This window comes from Pseudophryne corroboree, chromosome 1, assembly GCF_028390025.1.
Source record: "Pseudophryne corroboree isolate aPseCor3 chromosome 1, aPseCor3.hap2, whole genome shotgun sequence".
Lineage (NCBI taxonomy): Eukaryota > Metazoa > Chordata > Amphibia > Anura > Myobatrachidae > Pseudophryne > Pseudophryne corroboree.
In genome coordinates, this window is record NC_086444.1 from 166,122,171 (window position 1) to 166,138,176 (window position 16,006).

The window sequence follows — 16,006 nt, forward strand, 5'->3', positions numbered from 1 at the left end:
ATCAGAGGATGCCTCCTGAATGTAATAGGCGGCAGTGGTATTATGAGACAGGTATTGTCTGGCATTGTCAGATATATCCTGGGGCAACTTGTCCTCTAATGCCTGAACCCATGCTTCAATTCCTTTTGCAGCCCAGGAGACTGCTATAGTGGGTCTATATACAGCATCCCTCCACACAATTATCTGTCGGTTCCTTTAGTGAGGTGACAGGCAGAGTAGATGACACCACCAGACGGGTGACATGGGAATCCCCTGGCGGTGAATTTTCCAACTTAAACACCAATCTAGGGGTTTAACACGTGTTAAACCCCTAGTTCCTTGGGCTGTGCTATGTTTGATTGTCCTTGAATGTTTTTTAGGTAAATGTTTTTATTGGATCACATGACCAATTATGACATCACTAACCCTGAGCTAGTATTGCCAGGGGTATAAATAGGCATGCAATCTCATTCTGTCCCTACCCCTTGAAGAAGTCTGGTGTGACGAAACGCGTTGGGTTCCCTGCAGTGACCTCCTTGCCTATTTTAAGTTAAGTTATAACTCCTTATCTGACCTTTATGTTTTTATCAATATTTGGCAAACTTTTATGTTTTATCCCATTTTTTATGCATTATTATTATTAAAAACTGTCTGTTTAATTTTATATTTTTTGGCTCATAAATTATAAGTTTTAGTATATGTTCTTTTAACCAACAATAGTCGCCGGTACCCTTATCCCCCCCATTATATAGTGTGCTTTTATGTTTAACTTCTATTGCACCAAACAACTGTCCCCCCCCCTCGTTTATCACTCTGATCTGTACAGCAGTGTTTTGGAAGGACCAGCGTCTCTGTGAGGAGAAAATGGCGCTGGTTAGAGCTGTGAGGGCTAAGCCATGCCCCCTTAATGGCACGCTTCAGTCCCGCTTATTTTTATACTGGCAGGGGTCTGTATTTAGTGCCCAGGCACTGTATACTCTTATGCCAGTTGCTTATGAGGTTTTATGCTGCCCAGGGCGCCCCGCAGTACCGCTTTGTATGTGGTAGCATGGCGCGCAGCGCGGTACCTCAAAGCCGTCACTGAAGTCTTCTGATCTTCTACTCACCCGGCTACTGACTTCTAGCTCTGCAAGGGGGGTGACAGCGTGGCTCCGGGAACGAGCATCTAGGCGTACCTAACGATCAGACCCTCTGGAGCTAATGGTGTCCAGTAGCCTAAGAAGCAGAGCCTTGAAACTCACAGAAGTAGGTCTGCTTCTCTCCCCTCATTTCCACGATGCAGGGAGCCTGTTGCCAGCAGGTCTCCCTGAAAATAATAAACTTAACAAAGTCTTTTCATAGAAACTCAGTAGAGCTCCCCTGTGTGTGACCAGTCTCACTGGGCCCAGAATCTAAACTGGAGTCTGGAGAAGGGGCATAGAGGGAGGAGCCAGTTCACACCCATTCAAAGTCTTAAAGTGTGCTCATGTCTCCTGCGGATCCCGTCTATAACCCATGATTCTTGAAGCATCCCCAAGGACGTATGAGAAAATAAGATTTTAAACCTACCGGTAAATCTATTTCTCCTAGTCCGTAGATGATGCTGGGGACTCCGTAAGGACCATAGGGTATAGACGGGCTCCGCAGGAGATAGGGCACCTAAAAAGAACTTTGACTATGGGTGTGCACTGGCTCCTCCCTCTGTGCCCCTCCTCCAGACCTCAGTTAGAGAACTGTGCCCAGAGGAGATGGACAATACAAGGCAGGATTTAGCAATCCAAGGGCAAGATTCATACCAGCCCACACCAATCATACCATGTAACCTGGAACATACATAACCAGTTAACAGTATGAACAAAAACAACAGTAACGGTCCAAGACCGATGTCAACTGTAACATAACCCTTATGTAAGCAACAACTATATACAAATCTTGCAGAGTTTCCGCACTGGGACGGACGCCCAGCATCCTCTACGGACTAGGAGAAATAGATTTACCGGTAGGTTTAAAATCTTATTTTCTCTTACGTCCTAGAGGATGCTGGGGACTCCGTAAGGACCATGGGGTTTATACCAAAGCATCCAATTGGGCGGAAGAGTGCGGACGACTCTGCAGCACCGACTGAGCAAACGCTAGGTCCTCATCAGCCAGGGTATCAAACTTGTAGAATTTAGCAAAAGTGTTTGACCCCGACCAAGTCGCCGCTCGGCAAAGTTGTAAAGCCGAGACGCCTCGGGCAGCCGCCCAAGAAGAGCCCACCTTCCTAATGGAATGGGCCTTAACCGAATTTGGTACCGGCAATCCAGCCGTAGAGTGAGCCTGCTGAATCGTATTACAGATCCAGCGAGCAATAGTCTGCTTTGAAGCAGGAGCGCCAATCTTATTGGCCGCATACAGGACAAACAGAGCCCCTGTTTTCCTAATTCTAGCCGTCCTGGCTACATAAATTTTTAAGGCCCTGACTACGTCCAGGGATCTGGAAACCTCCAGGTCACCGGTAGCCACAGGCACCACAATAGGTTGATTCATATGGAACGACAAAACCACTTTAGGCAAAAATTGCGGACGTGTCCTCAATTCAGCTCGATCCACATGAAAAATCAAGTAGGGGCTCTTGTGTGATAGAGCCGCCAATTCTGACACTCGCCTTGCTGATGCTAAGGCCAACAACATGACCACCTTCCAGGTAAGAAATTTCAACTCAACCTTGTTAAGCGGTTCAAACCAGTGTGATTTTAGGAACTGCAACACCAAGTTCAGGTCCCATGGTGCCACTGGAGGCACAAAAGGGGGCTGGATGTGCAGCACTCCCTTTACAAACGTCTGGACTTCTGGAAGAGAAGCCAATTCCTTCTGAAACAAAATCGAGAGGGCAGAAATCTGTACCTTAACCGAGCCTAATTTCAGGCCCATATCCACTCCTGTCTGTAGGAAGTGGAGAAGACGACCCAGATGAAAATCTTCCGTAGGTGCATTCTTGGTCTCACACCAAGACACATACTTTCGCCAGATACGGTGATAATGTATTATCGTCACCTCCTTCCTAGCCTTTATTAAAGTAGGGTTGACCTCTTCCGGAAAATCCCCTTTTTTGCTAGGATTCGGCGTTCAACCGCCATGCCGTCAAACGTAAACGCGGTAAGTCTTGAAATACACAGGGCCCCTGCTGCAACAGGTCTTCCCTCAGAGGAAGAGGCCAGGGGTCTCCTGTGAGCATCTCTTGTAGATCCGAGTACCAGGACCTTCGAGGCCAGTCTGGGACAACGAGTATCGTCTGTACTCTTCTTCGTCTTATGATCCTCAACACTTTCGTGATGAGAGGAAGAGGAGGAAACACGTAGACCGATTTGAACACCCACGGTGTTACCAGTGCGTCTACTGCTACTGCCTGAGGGTCCCGAGACCTGGCGCAATACCTACGAAGTTTTTTGTTGAGGCGTGACACCATCATGTCTATTTGAGGAGTTCCCCAAAGACGTGTTACGTCTGCAAAGACTTCTTGATGAAGTCCCCACTCTCCTGGATGGAGATCGTGTCTGCTGAGGAAGTCTGCTTCCCAGTTGTCCACTCCCGGAATGAAGACAGCTGACAGAGCGCTTACATGATTTTCCGCCCAGCGAAGGATCCTTGTGGCTTCCGCCATCGCGACTCTGCTTCTTGTCCCGCCTTGGCGGTTCACATGAGCCACTGCTGTGACATTGTCTGATTGAATCAGAACCGGAAGGTTTCGAAGAAAACTCTCCGCTTGTCGAAGGCCGTTGTAAATGGCCCTGAGTTCCAACACATTGATGTGTAGACAGGACTCCTGGTCTGACCAAAGACCCTGAAAAGTCTTTCCCTGTGTGACCGCTCCCCATCCTCGGAGGCTCGCGTCCGTGGTAACCAGGATCCAGTCCTGAATCCCGAACCGGCGACCCTCCAGCAGGTGACCACTTTGCAACCACCACAGGAGGGACACTCTGGTTCCTGGGGACAGAGTTATTTTCCGATGTAAGTGCAGATGGGACCCGGACCACTTGTCCAGAAGGTCCCATTGAAAAGTCCTTGCATGGAACCTTCCGAAGGGAATGGCCTCGTAGGCCGCCACCTTTTCCCCCAGAACTCGAGTGCATTGGTGAACTGACACCCTTTTCGGTTTTAGCGGGTCTCTGACCATGTTCTGGATGTCTTGGGCTTTCTCTATTGGGAGGAAGACCTTCATTTGTTCCGTATCCAGTATCATACCTAGGAACGGTAGTCGAGTTGTCGGAATCAACTGTGACTTCGGTAGATTTAGAATCCAAACGTGTTGCTGGAGCACTCTCAGAGAGAGCGCCACACTGCTCAGCAATTTCTCCCTTGATCTCGCTTTTATCAGGAGATCGTCCAAGTATGGGATAATTGTGACTCCATGCTTGCGCAGGACCACCATCATTTCCGCCATTATCTTGGTGAAAATCCTCGGGGCCGTGGAAAGTCCAAACGGCAACGTCTGAAATTGGTAATGACAATCCTGTACAGCGAATCTCAGGTATTCCTGATGGGGGGCATATATGGGGACATGAAGGTACGCATTCTTTATGTCCAGAGACACCATAAACTCCCCCTCCTCCATGTTGGCTATTATTGCTCTGAGAGATTCCATTTTGAATTTGAATCTTTTTATGTACAGGTTTAGGGATTTCAGATTCAAAATCGGTCTGACCGAACCGTCCGGTTTCAGGACCACAAATAGGGTTGAATAGTAATCTCTTCCCTGCTGGTGCAGGGGAACCTTGATTATCACTTGCTGTATACACAGCGTTTAAATTGCAGCCAACACTACATCCCTTTCCGATGTGGAAGCTGGTAGGGCCGATTTGAAAAATCAGCTCGGGGGCACCTCCTCGAATTCCAATTTGTAACCCTGGGAAACTATTTCCAACACCCAGGGATTCAGGTCCGAACTGACCCAGGCCTGACTGAAAAGTCGATGACGTGCCCCCACCGGTGCGGACTCCCTCAGGGGAGTCCCAGCGTCATGCTGTGGTTTTTGGAGCAGCCGGGGAGGACTTTTGTTCCTGGGCACCTGCCAAAGCAGGTGCTCTCTTGCCTCTGCCCTTACCTCTGGCGAGGAAAGAGGATCCCCGACCTCTTTTGGACTTGTGCGACCGAAAGGACTGCATTTGATAGGGTGTTGCCTTCTTTTGCTGTTGGGGAATATATGGTAAAAAATTTGCTTTACCTGCTGTAGCTGTGGAAACCAGGTCCGTCAGCCCATCCCCAAACAATACATCACCCTTATAGGGTAGTACTTCCATATGTTTTTTGGAATCCGCATCACCCGTCCATTGGCGAGTCCATAAGGATCTTCTCGCTGAGAAAGATATGGCATTGGCCCTAAAAACTAGCAATCCAATGTCCCTTTGAGCATCCCTCATAAATAAGACTGCGTCTTTTATATGAGCTAGTTAGAAATATAGTATCCTTATCCATAGTATCAAATTGATCTGTCAGCTCATCTGTCCAAGCTGCAATTGCACTACACACCCATGCCGACGCAATCGTCGGTCTTAACCCAGCACCCGTATGAGAATAAACACCCTTTAAGGTAGTTTCTTGCCTGCGATCTGCAGGGTCCTTAAGGGCCGCTGTGTCAGGAGACGGTAGCGCCACTTTCTTGGACAAGCGCGTCAGGGCCTTGTCCACAGTGGGGGGTGATTCCCAAATCTCCCTGTCCTGCTTAGGGAAAGGGTATGCCATAAAAATTCTTTTGGGGATCTGCGGTCTCTTATCCGGAGTCTCCCAAGCTTTTCCAAAGAACTCATTTAATTCATGAGATGTGGGAAAATTAATAATCTGTTTCTTTTCCTTAAACATGTGTACCCTTGTGTCGGGGACCGAGGGTTCATCCACAATATGCAACACATCCCTTATTGCCACAATCATACACTGAATGGTTTTAGTCACCCTAGGGTGCAATTTTACTTTGTCATAGTCGACACTGGAATCAGAATCTGTGTCGGTAGTCGTGTCTTGTGTTAAGGGACGCTTTTGAGACCCCGACGGGCCCTGTGAGTCGGTCCAATCTGAAAAAAAAAAATATATATCCAGATAGCGCTTTTTTATATATATTATGTCAATTCCCACTCACTGCGTCACCAAAGTGCCCCCCTCCTCTTTTTTTCCAGCCTGTGTTCAGCAGGGGAGAGACCAGGGAGCCAGCGTTTTCTTTTTCATGCAGCTTCTGTGGAGAAAATAAGAATTTACTTACCGATAATTCTATTTCTCGTAGTCCGTAGTGGATGCTGGGGACTCCGTAAGGACCATGGGGAATAGCGGCTCCGCAGGAGACTGGGCACATCTAAAGAAAGCTTTAGGACTATCTGGTGTGCACTGGCTCCTCCCCCTATGACCCTCCTCCAAGCCTCAGTTAGGATACTGTGCCCGGACGAGCGTACACAATAAGGAAGGATTTTGAATCCCGAGTAAGACTCATACCAGCCACACCAATCACACCGTACAACTTGTGATCTGAACCCAGTTAACAGCATGATAACAGAGGAGCCTCTAGAAAAGATGGCTCACTACAGCAATAACCCGATTTTTTGGTAACAATAACTATGTACCAGTATTGCAGACAATCCGCACTTGGGATGGGCGCCCAGCATCCACTACGGACTACGAGAAATAGAATTATCGGTAAGTAAATTCTTATTTTCTCTAACGTCCTAAGTGGATGCTGGGGACTCCGTAAGGACCATGGGGATTATACCAAAGCTCCCAAACGGGCGGGAGAGTGCGTATGACTCTGCAGCACCAAATGAGAGAACTCCAGGTCCTCCTCAGCCAGGATATCAATTTTGTAGAATTTTACAAACGTATTTTCGCCTGACCAAGTAGCTGCTCGGCAAAGTTGTAAAGCCGAGACCCCTCGGGCAGCCGCCCAAGATGAGCCCACCTTCCTTGTGGAGTGGGCATTTACAGATTTTTGGCTGTGGCAGGCCTGCCACAGAATGTGCAAGCTGAATTGTACTACAAATCCAACGAGCAATAGTCTGCTTAGAAGCAGCAGGACCCAGCTTGTTGGGTGCATACAGGATAAACAGCGAGTCAGATTTCCAGACTCCAGCCCTCCTGGAAACATATTTTCAGGGCCCTGACAACGTCTAGCAACTTGGAGTCCTCCAAGTCCCTAGTAGCCGCAGGCACCACAAATAGGTTGGTTCAGGTGAAACGCTGAAACCACCTTAGGGAGAAACTGAGGACGAGTCCTCAATTCCGCCCTGTCCGAATGGAACATCAGATAAGGGCTTTTTCAGGATAAAGCCGCCAATTCTGACACGCGCCTGGCCCAGGCCAGGGCCAACAGCATGACCACTTTCCATGTGAGATATTTTAACTCCACAGATTTAAGTGGTTCAAACCAATGTGACTTTTGGAACCCAAAACTACATTGAGATCCCAAAGTGCCACTGGAGGCACAAAAGGAGGCTGTATATGCAGTACCCCTTTTACAAACGTCTGAACTTCAGGGACTGAAGCTAGTTCTTTTTGGAAGAAAATTGACAGGGCCGAAATTTGAACCTTAATGGACCCCAATTTCAGGCCCATAGACACTCCTGTTTGCAGGAAATGTAGGAATCGACCCAGTTGAATTTCCTCCGTCGGGCCTTACTGGCCTCGCACCACGCAACATATTTTCGCCAATTGCGGTGATAATGTTTTTGCGGTTACATCCTTCCTGGCTTTGATCAGGATAGGGATGACTTCATCCGGAATGCCTTTTTTCCTTCAGGATCCGGCGTTCAACCGCCATGCGGTCAAACGCAGCCGCGGTAAGTCTTGGAACAGACAGGGTCCTTGCTGGAGCAGGTCCCTTCTTAGAGGTAGAGGCCACGGATCCTCCGTGAGCATCTCTTGAAGTTCCGGTTACCAAGTCCTTCTTGGCCAATCCGGAGCCACGAATATAGTGCTTACTCCTCTCCATCTTATCAATCTCAGTACCTTGTATGAGAGGCAGAGGAGGGAACACATACCCTGACTGGTACACCCACGGTGTTACCAGAGCGTCTACAGCTATTGCCTGAGGGTCCCTGGACCTGGCGCAATACCTGTCGAGTTTTTCCCAACGGTTTATAATCATGTGGAAGACTTCTGGGTGAAGTCCCCACTCTCCCGGGTGGAGGTCGTGCTGAGGAAGTCTGCTTCCCAGTTGTCCACTCCCGGAATGAATACTGCTGACAGTGCTATCACATGATTTTCCGCCCAGCGAAGAATCCTTGCAGCTTCTGCCATTGCCCTCCTGCTTCTTGCGCCACCCTGTCTGTTTACGTGGGTGACTGCCGTGATGTTGTCCGACTGGATAAACACACCGGCTGACCTTGAAGCAGAGGTCTTGCTAAGCTTAGAGCATTGTAAATGTCCCTTAGTTTCAGGATATTTATGTGAAGTGATGTCTCCAGGCTTGACCATAAGTCCTGTATATTCCTTCCCTGTGTGACTGCTCCCCAGCCTCGCAGGCTGGCATCCGTGGTTACCAGGACCCAGTCCTGAATGCCGAATCTGCGGCCCTCTAGAAGATGAGCACTCTGCAACCACCACAGGAGGGACACCCTTGTCCTTGGTGACAGGGTTATCCGCTGATGCATCTGAAGATGCGACCCGGACCATTTGTCCAGCAGGTCCCAGTGGAAAGTTCTTGCGTGGAATCTGCCGAATGGGATTGCTTCGTAGGAAGCCACCATTTTACCCAGAACCCTTGTGCATTGATGCACTGAGACTTGGCTCGGTTTTAGGAGGTTCCTGACTAGCTCGGATAACTCCCTGGCTTTCTCCTCCGGGAGAAACACCTTTTTCTGGACTGTGTCCAGGATCATCCCTAGGAACAGAAGACAAGTCGTCGGAACCAGCTGCGATTTTGGAATATTGAGAATCCAACCGTGCTGCAGCAACACTACCTGAGATAGTGCTACACCGACCTCCAACTGTTCCCTGGATCTTACCCTTATCAGGGAATTGTCCAAGTAAGGGATAACTAAAATTCCCTTCCTTCGAAGGAATATCATCATTTCGGCCATTACCTTGGTAAAGACCCGGGGGGCCGGGGGGGGCGTGGCCACGGCAGCAACGGAGTAGGGAGCGGATCTCGGGAGCTCCCCGAACAAACACATCCTTCCACCCATCCTGACCCCCCTGGTGTCCCTGCCCGGGCTGCATACCTCCCTCGTACTGCTGGGCGCTGCAGGACACCTTTTTTCGCGGTCTCCAGGACTCGAGTGACGGCGCCGGCTGACTTCCGGCCCTGCGGCCTAGGCCTCCTCCGGATCCCCGGCCTCAATTTCGGCGCCCTCGGCCGCGGAACGCCCGGAGCTCGAGCGACGGGCTGACAATATCCACAAGCACCCTGGGAAGACTGGGAGGTGGAAGCTGCCTCTCCTCTCCCAGACAGGCTGCGGCCCGGAGCCCTAACACCCGGAGGGACATAGGGAAAAAAAGGTACTTCTGGAGAAGGGGAAGGGACACTGCGGCCATTTTGAGAGAAGCTATACAGAAACTGATCTCCATGCTTGGAAGGGCTGCACTAATCTGTTGTGCCCTGTGAACTGTCTCTGCACACAGGATCTTTACTGCATACTGATCTCTCCTATTACTATTCTCCTAGTAACTATGCTAATACCCACCTGAGATTGGAGACAAAGTCAGCTATTTATATTGCACGGCCCTTCCAATATAACACACAGGAGCTGCACATAGATTAGATCTGCCTACACTGCTGTGCTGCACCAATTTCCCACAGTGTACTGCGTACCATTATCCTACTTTGTTACTCTGACATATTGACTGGACACGGTTGATTCCCGCCACTGATTATACGCGGCCTTGCTGCAGCCGCCATCTAGCTACAACCCTATACTATAGCCCTACTGTGGGGAGAGTGTGACTGCTCCTGCTCAACATGGTTGGGGGCGGCCGGAGTGCGGCCGCGGCCAAACTTGAAAAATTTACCAGACAACCCAATCCTAGGGCTGCACCGGCTCCTTCTCATGAAGCCTCTCCAACACACTCGACCTCCCCTCCCGAGTCAGCGGTTAATTCCCCGGAGGCAGTGGGGGCGCCGTCTATTCAACAAGTGCTGGAGGCTATAGCCGGCAGTGAACAACGTCTCTCCGATAAGATGGAAAAGGTGCAGTGCGATCTCTCCTTGCTCCGCCAAGATGTTCAACGTATCCGAGAGCGAGTGGGTGAGGCGGAGACACGGGTCTCCAATCTGGAAGATTTATGTGGCCCCCTTAAGCAGTCCGTATCCGTGGTGACCCAGCAGGTCTCCTCCCTTCAGACCAAGCTCTTAGACATGGAGGGACGGCTGCGTAGGAACAACGTCAGATTCGTAGGCCTGCCTGAAAGAGAAGAGGGTTCGCAGCCGGAGGACTTCCTCGAATCCTGGCTTAAGGAAATGTATGGCGCTGAGTCCTTTACGGCCCATTTTACGGTGGAGCGAGCACATAGGATACCATCTCGGCCTCTACCCCCTGGTGCCCCTCCTCGCACCTTCATCGCTAAATTCCTGCACTATAAAGACCGTGACTCGGTTCTCCGCTTAGGTCGCACGAAGGGCCCGCTGGTCCGCAATGGAGTCAAGGTATCGGCCTTCCCGGACTTTGCCGCAGACGTCCAGAAGGACCGAGCCCAGTTTATGCCCATCAAAAGACGGCTGCGAGACCTCAACATTTCATACTCCATGCTGTTTCCCTCAAGGCTCCGAGTCGTGGCGGATGGGGAGACCAAGTTTTTCAACTCCCCTAGAGAGGCGGCCCAGTGGCTGGACAGATTTGCACCGGGTGCTCGGCAACTGGCTCCAGACTGATCTCCTATGGAAATAGCCCGGGGCCTGGTCTACCGGAGGCTTGATCACAGTTCGGGGAGCCCCCCCTCTTTGCATTTGTGGCTCAAGACTTTTACGGCCAAGTGGCGTTGGTTAGAGAGGGTTGGAGGTTCAGCTGAGAATCTAGCCTTCCTAGCGCTTGGTAGTTAGGTTGATTGTTCGGGATATAAGTATGCCGGAGTTCGGGGTGGTGTACGGGGAGGGAATGGTTAATTGGGAAGCTGCTAGTTGCGCCTCCTTTTGCTATTTTTGGGGTTTTATTTTTTTCTTTAGTTTGTTATTTTTTTTATTCAAGTATTTACTGAGGCAAGGATGTTTCATATTCAGATGCTATGGCTTACAACGCAGTGCTCATATACGTCATGTTTTGCTGGTATTGATAATGCTTATACTCAAAATGTATTTTGGGAGAGGTCCATCCGGGAGGTGTATAGAGCTTATAGGGGGTCATGATTAATCTGAAAATTCTGGCATGGAATGTTCGAGGTCTGAATAACAAAATCAAACGTTCTTTGATTCTAAATATGATTAAGAAATATGACCCGGATATTGCATGCCTCAGTGAGACCCACTTGGAGGGACATAGGTTACTGTCCTTACGACGGGCCTGGGTGGGCTGGGCTTATCATGCCTCTCACTCCTCCTTTTCTAGAGGTGTCTCCGTTCTGATTAAAAAGACAGTGCAATTCGAGTTGATATCGATTAAAACTGACCCGTATGGAAGATATGTATTTATAGAGTGCAAGCTGAACTCCCAGCCCTATTACATCTTAGCGGTGTATGTCCCCCCTCCTTTCTCATATACTGTGCTGCAACAAGCTGCGTCCTTCATAGCCCCTTCCCCTAACACCCCAGTGATTTGCTTGGGAGATTTTAATAACGTCCTGGATCTGTCTATGGACCGATGGCACTCCCCGCAGGCTGCGCTGGTGGGAGGTGGTCCTACCAAGTTTGCGGATTTTTTGAATAGTTTGCAGTGGGTAGATGTGTGGCGACTTCGTCACCCTGCGGTCCGTCAGTTCTCCTGTTTCTCCAGCACTCATGGCTCCTTCTCCAGAATTGACCTGATGCTGGTGTCCCCCACCCTCGTCCCTAGGATAATTGACGTCCACTACGAGGCTCGAGGGGTTTCTGACCACTCCCCTCTGATGATGACTCTTGCTGTGGAAAGTCAGAGGGGGCACTCCTATTGGAAACTGCACCCCTCTTGGCTGACCCAGCTGGGGGACTGCGGTGACTTGGAGACTCAATGGGAGGGGTACTTTAACGACAATGTAGGGTCTGCCCCGGGTACAGTAGTTTGGGACTCGTTTAAGGCGTTCTTGAGAGGCTCATATATTGGACGAATAGCGGCTCATAAAATGGCCTCTAGGGAGAGAGAACAGGCCCTTGAAAAAGATGCTAGGGACCTAGAGTCCCAATATTTGTCTGACAGCGCCCCCGCGACAAAGACACGATGGCTGGTGGCTCAGTCAGTTTGGTTGGCCCACCTGTCTGATAGAAACTCTCGCTCCCTCCTTTTCAAAGCTACTAATATATATACGCAGGCTGATAGGACGGGGGGCCTCCTGGCCCGTCTTATACATTACGATCGTCCTGGGACCACGATCACCCAAATGTCCGGGGCGGATGGCTCTCTTGTCGACACCACACCGGACATTGCGCTGTTATTCCGATCTTACTTCTCTGAGGTTTATAATTCACAATTGCAGCGCTCTACTTCAGATCTTTCATATTACATGGGGGGTGTTCCACTGCCCGCACTCTCCTCTGAGGCCTGCGAGCTGCTGGAGGCACCTTTGACGCTTGAGGAGGTGACTGCGGCCATTGGTATGTCCCCTAATGGCAAGGCTCCGGGATGTGACGGAATTCCCTCCGAGGTATACAAGAATCATATTGATTTTTTTGGCCCCAGGCTTCATGCCCTGTACTTAGATATATTTGCCAATAACGACCTCCCCCCCTCCATGTCAGAGGCAGTTATAATAGTGATCCCAAAACCCGGTAAAGACCCTAGATTTCTGGACTCCTATAGTTCGATTTCCCTGATTCCCACCGATGCCAAGATCCTGGCAAAGATATTGGCAATACGGCTCAACACAGTGATAACCTCCCTCATCCACCCGGACCAGACCGGCTTCATGCCAGGAAAGTCCACGTCTATCAATTTGCGTAGACTGCATACCATTTTACAGCTCCCACACGAATCCCCTTCTGACTCGGCTGTGGTCTCGCTGGACGCGGCCAAGGCCTTTGACAGCATTGAATGGGCTTATTTGTGGGAGGTGATGGCTCGTATGGGCTTTGGACCCAATTTTATAAAATGGATTAAACTACTGTATCAACATCCGAGTGCCAGGATCTTGGTGAACGGTTATGTATCCCCATCTTTTCAATTGACCCGAGGTACTAGACAGGGTTGCCCCCTGTCCCCTACGCTGTTTGCCTTGGCCATAGAGCCCCTGGCCTGCTTGATAAGATCGCACCCAGATATTGTGGGAATTTGTACAGGTTCACGTGAGGATAGAATAGCTCTTTATGCCGATGACATGTTGTTGTTCTTGCAGGATTACACCAAGTCAATGCCCATCCTGCTGCGTGTGATAGAAAGCTTTGGAGATCATTCGGGCCTTAGAATTAACTGGCCTAAGTCATACATTATGCCAGTCATAGGCCCCCCTCCTACTGTTTCCAAAATCCCCCTGCCATTAAGTTGGACGGTACAATTTAAGTACCTTGGAATCCAAATAACTAATGACCCTTCTGATTTTGTCCCCCTGAATCTGGAACCGACCATGCAGTGGGTCACGGGCAAATCTAAGACTTGGTGTAAGCTTCCACTGACGGTCTCTGGCAGGGTTAATCTCATTAAAATGATTATACTGCCCAAACTCCTATATATTATTCTCCAGTCCCCGGTATATATTTATCCACTATTCTTTAGGAAATTGAATAGCGTTCTGTCCTCACTGATCTGGGCTAATAAAAGACCTAGGATACAGCTAAATACCCTTACCAGACAGCGATCTGACGGCGGCCTGGCTCTACCTAACTTTCAGATATATTACTTCGCTGCTCAGCTGACTCATATCGCTATATGGGCACAAAACTCTGGGACTGACTCTGTGCATTGTGAGTTTATCCGTTGTTACTTTCCCTACCTCTCTCCTATGCAGGTGTTACTGAGTGGGAGCATAGCTAGGTTTCTTCCCCCTATCATTTTTCAGGCCCTAAAGATTTGGCGGGCCCTGAGAGACCTCTTGAGGTATGACGGCCTGGACCCGGATACCCCCTTGTGGTACTCTGACTGGCTCCCTGAATTGCATGCACTTGAGGGGCGGGAGGTGTGGGCCCCTAGATCGGTGATTTCTGTCTCTCAACTTTATCTAGATAATGCATTTAAATCCTTTCAACAACTGAGAGATGAGTTTGACCTACCCAATTCTTACTTCTTCAGATACCTCCAGCTTCGCCACGCCCTCCAGTCCCAATTTGCTGAATCACCCCCACGAATCCTCCCATTTCCCATCAAGACATTTGTGACCACTTTGGGTCGGGCTAAGATGGTCTCCCTTGCGTATGGATATCTTCTTACCAAGCTCCATACGGACCCTTTGACGCGTCTCCGTGGAAAGTGGGAGGAGGATTTGGGTCTAATAACTGAGGAGGACTGGGTCCTCGCTTTAGAATACCCTGCTAAGGTTACCAAGTCCCTTAGATATCAGCAGATTCAATTCTTCATTTTACACAGAACATATATGACTCCAGCTAGGCTGGCTACGTTCGGGACGGGCAGATCTAATCTCTGTCCTAAGTGTGGGGGGGCGGTGGGAACATTCTGGCATCCAATGTGGGACTGCCCGAGGTTGAGGGTGTTCTGGTCGGGTCAATTCTGGAGAGTACGGGAGTGCCTGGCGGACTGCTTACCCCACAATTCTGTATATTGGGAATGGGATGCTTTGCTCCTGTGTCTGTTTCAACGGGTCTCTATGCTCTAAATGTATGTGCCTTGGCTAAGGTTTGCATTGCAAGAATGTGGATGGCCCCCAAAGGACCGTTAATATCTGCACTTAAGGCCTTAATTAACGACACTATAATTAAGGAAAGATATGTTTATATGAAGCAAAACGCATCAGCTAAGTTTGAAAGGGTTTGGTCTCCATGGCTAGATTCCTCCCATTCGCACCTTGTTTCCCAAATATAGTAGACTCTGAAGTGCAAGCATATCAATAAATTACTATGACTGATGTGTACTGAGATGATGGCGGTTGGGCCCTGCGTGCCCACCTACTCACACATGTGTATGACTAATGGAGTCCTGAATCGGATTACTCCTTCTTAATTTGCCTCCCCTGCCCTTTTTCTGTTTGTTTGTTATTTTTCTACAGTTTAGGTTACGGGTTTAAATATAAAAAGTAATGAAGACTAATATAGCTGGCTACGGATTTTGCAGACCCTGAAGGTCTGAACAATAGGAAATCCTTGTATATCTCTTTATTGAAAATATACTGATATCTCATTGATGTAAGATACGTGTAAAACATGGCTTTGATTCAATATGAATGGATGTACTGTTTGTGCTATGATAATGATCTGCAATGTCTGTACCTTAATCTCCAGACTAATGAATAAAAATTACTTTATTAAAAAGACCCGGGGTGCCGTGGACCATCCATACGGCAGCGTCTGAACTGATAGTGACAGTTCTGTACCATAAACCTGAGGTACCCTTGGTGAGAAGGGTAAATTTTGACATGAAGGTAAGCATCCTTGATGTCCCGAGACATCATGTAGTCCCCTTCTTCCAGGTTCGCAATCACTGCTCTGAGTGACTCAATCTTGAATTTGAACCTCTGTATGTAAGTGTTCAAAGATTTTAGATTTAGAATCGGTCTCACCGAGCCGTCCGGCTTCGGTACCACAACAGTGTGGAATAATACCCCGTTCCCTGTTGCAGGAGGGGTACCTTGATTATCACCTGCTGGGAATACAGCTTGTAAATGGCTTCCAAAACTGTCTCCCTGTCAGAAGGAGACATCGGGAAAGCCGACTTTAGGAAACGGCGAGGGGGAGACGTCTCGAATTCTAATTTGTACCCCTGAGATATCACCTGAAGGATCCAGGGGTCTACTTGCGAGTGAGCCCACTGCGCGCTGAAATTCATTGAGACGGGCCCCCCACCGTGCCTGGGCAGTATACCGTGTA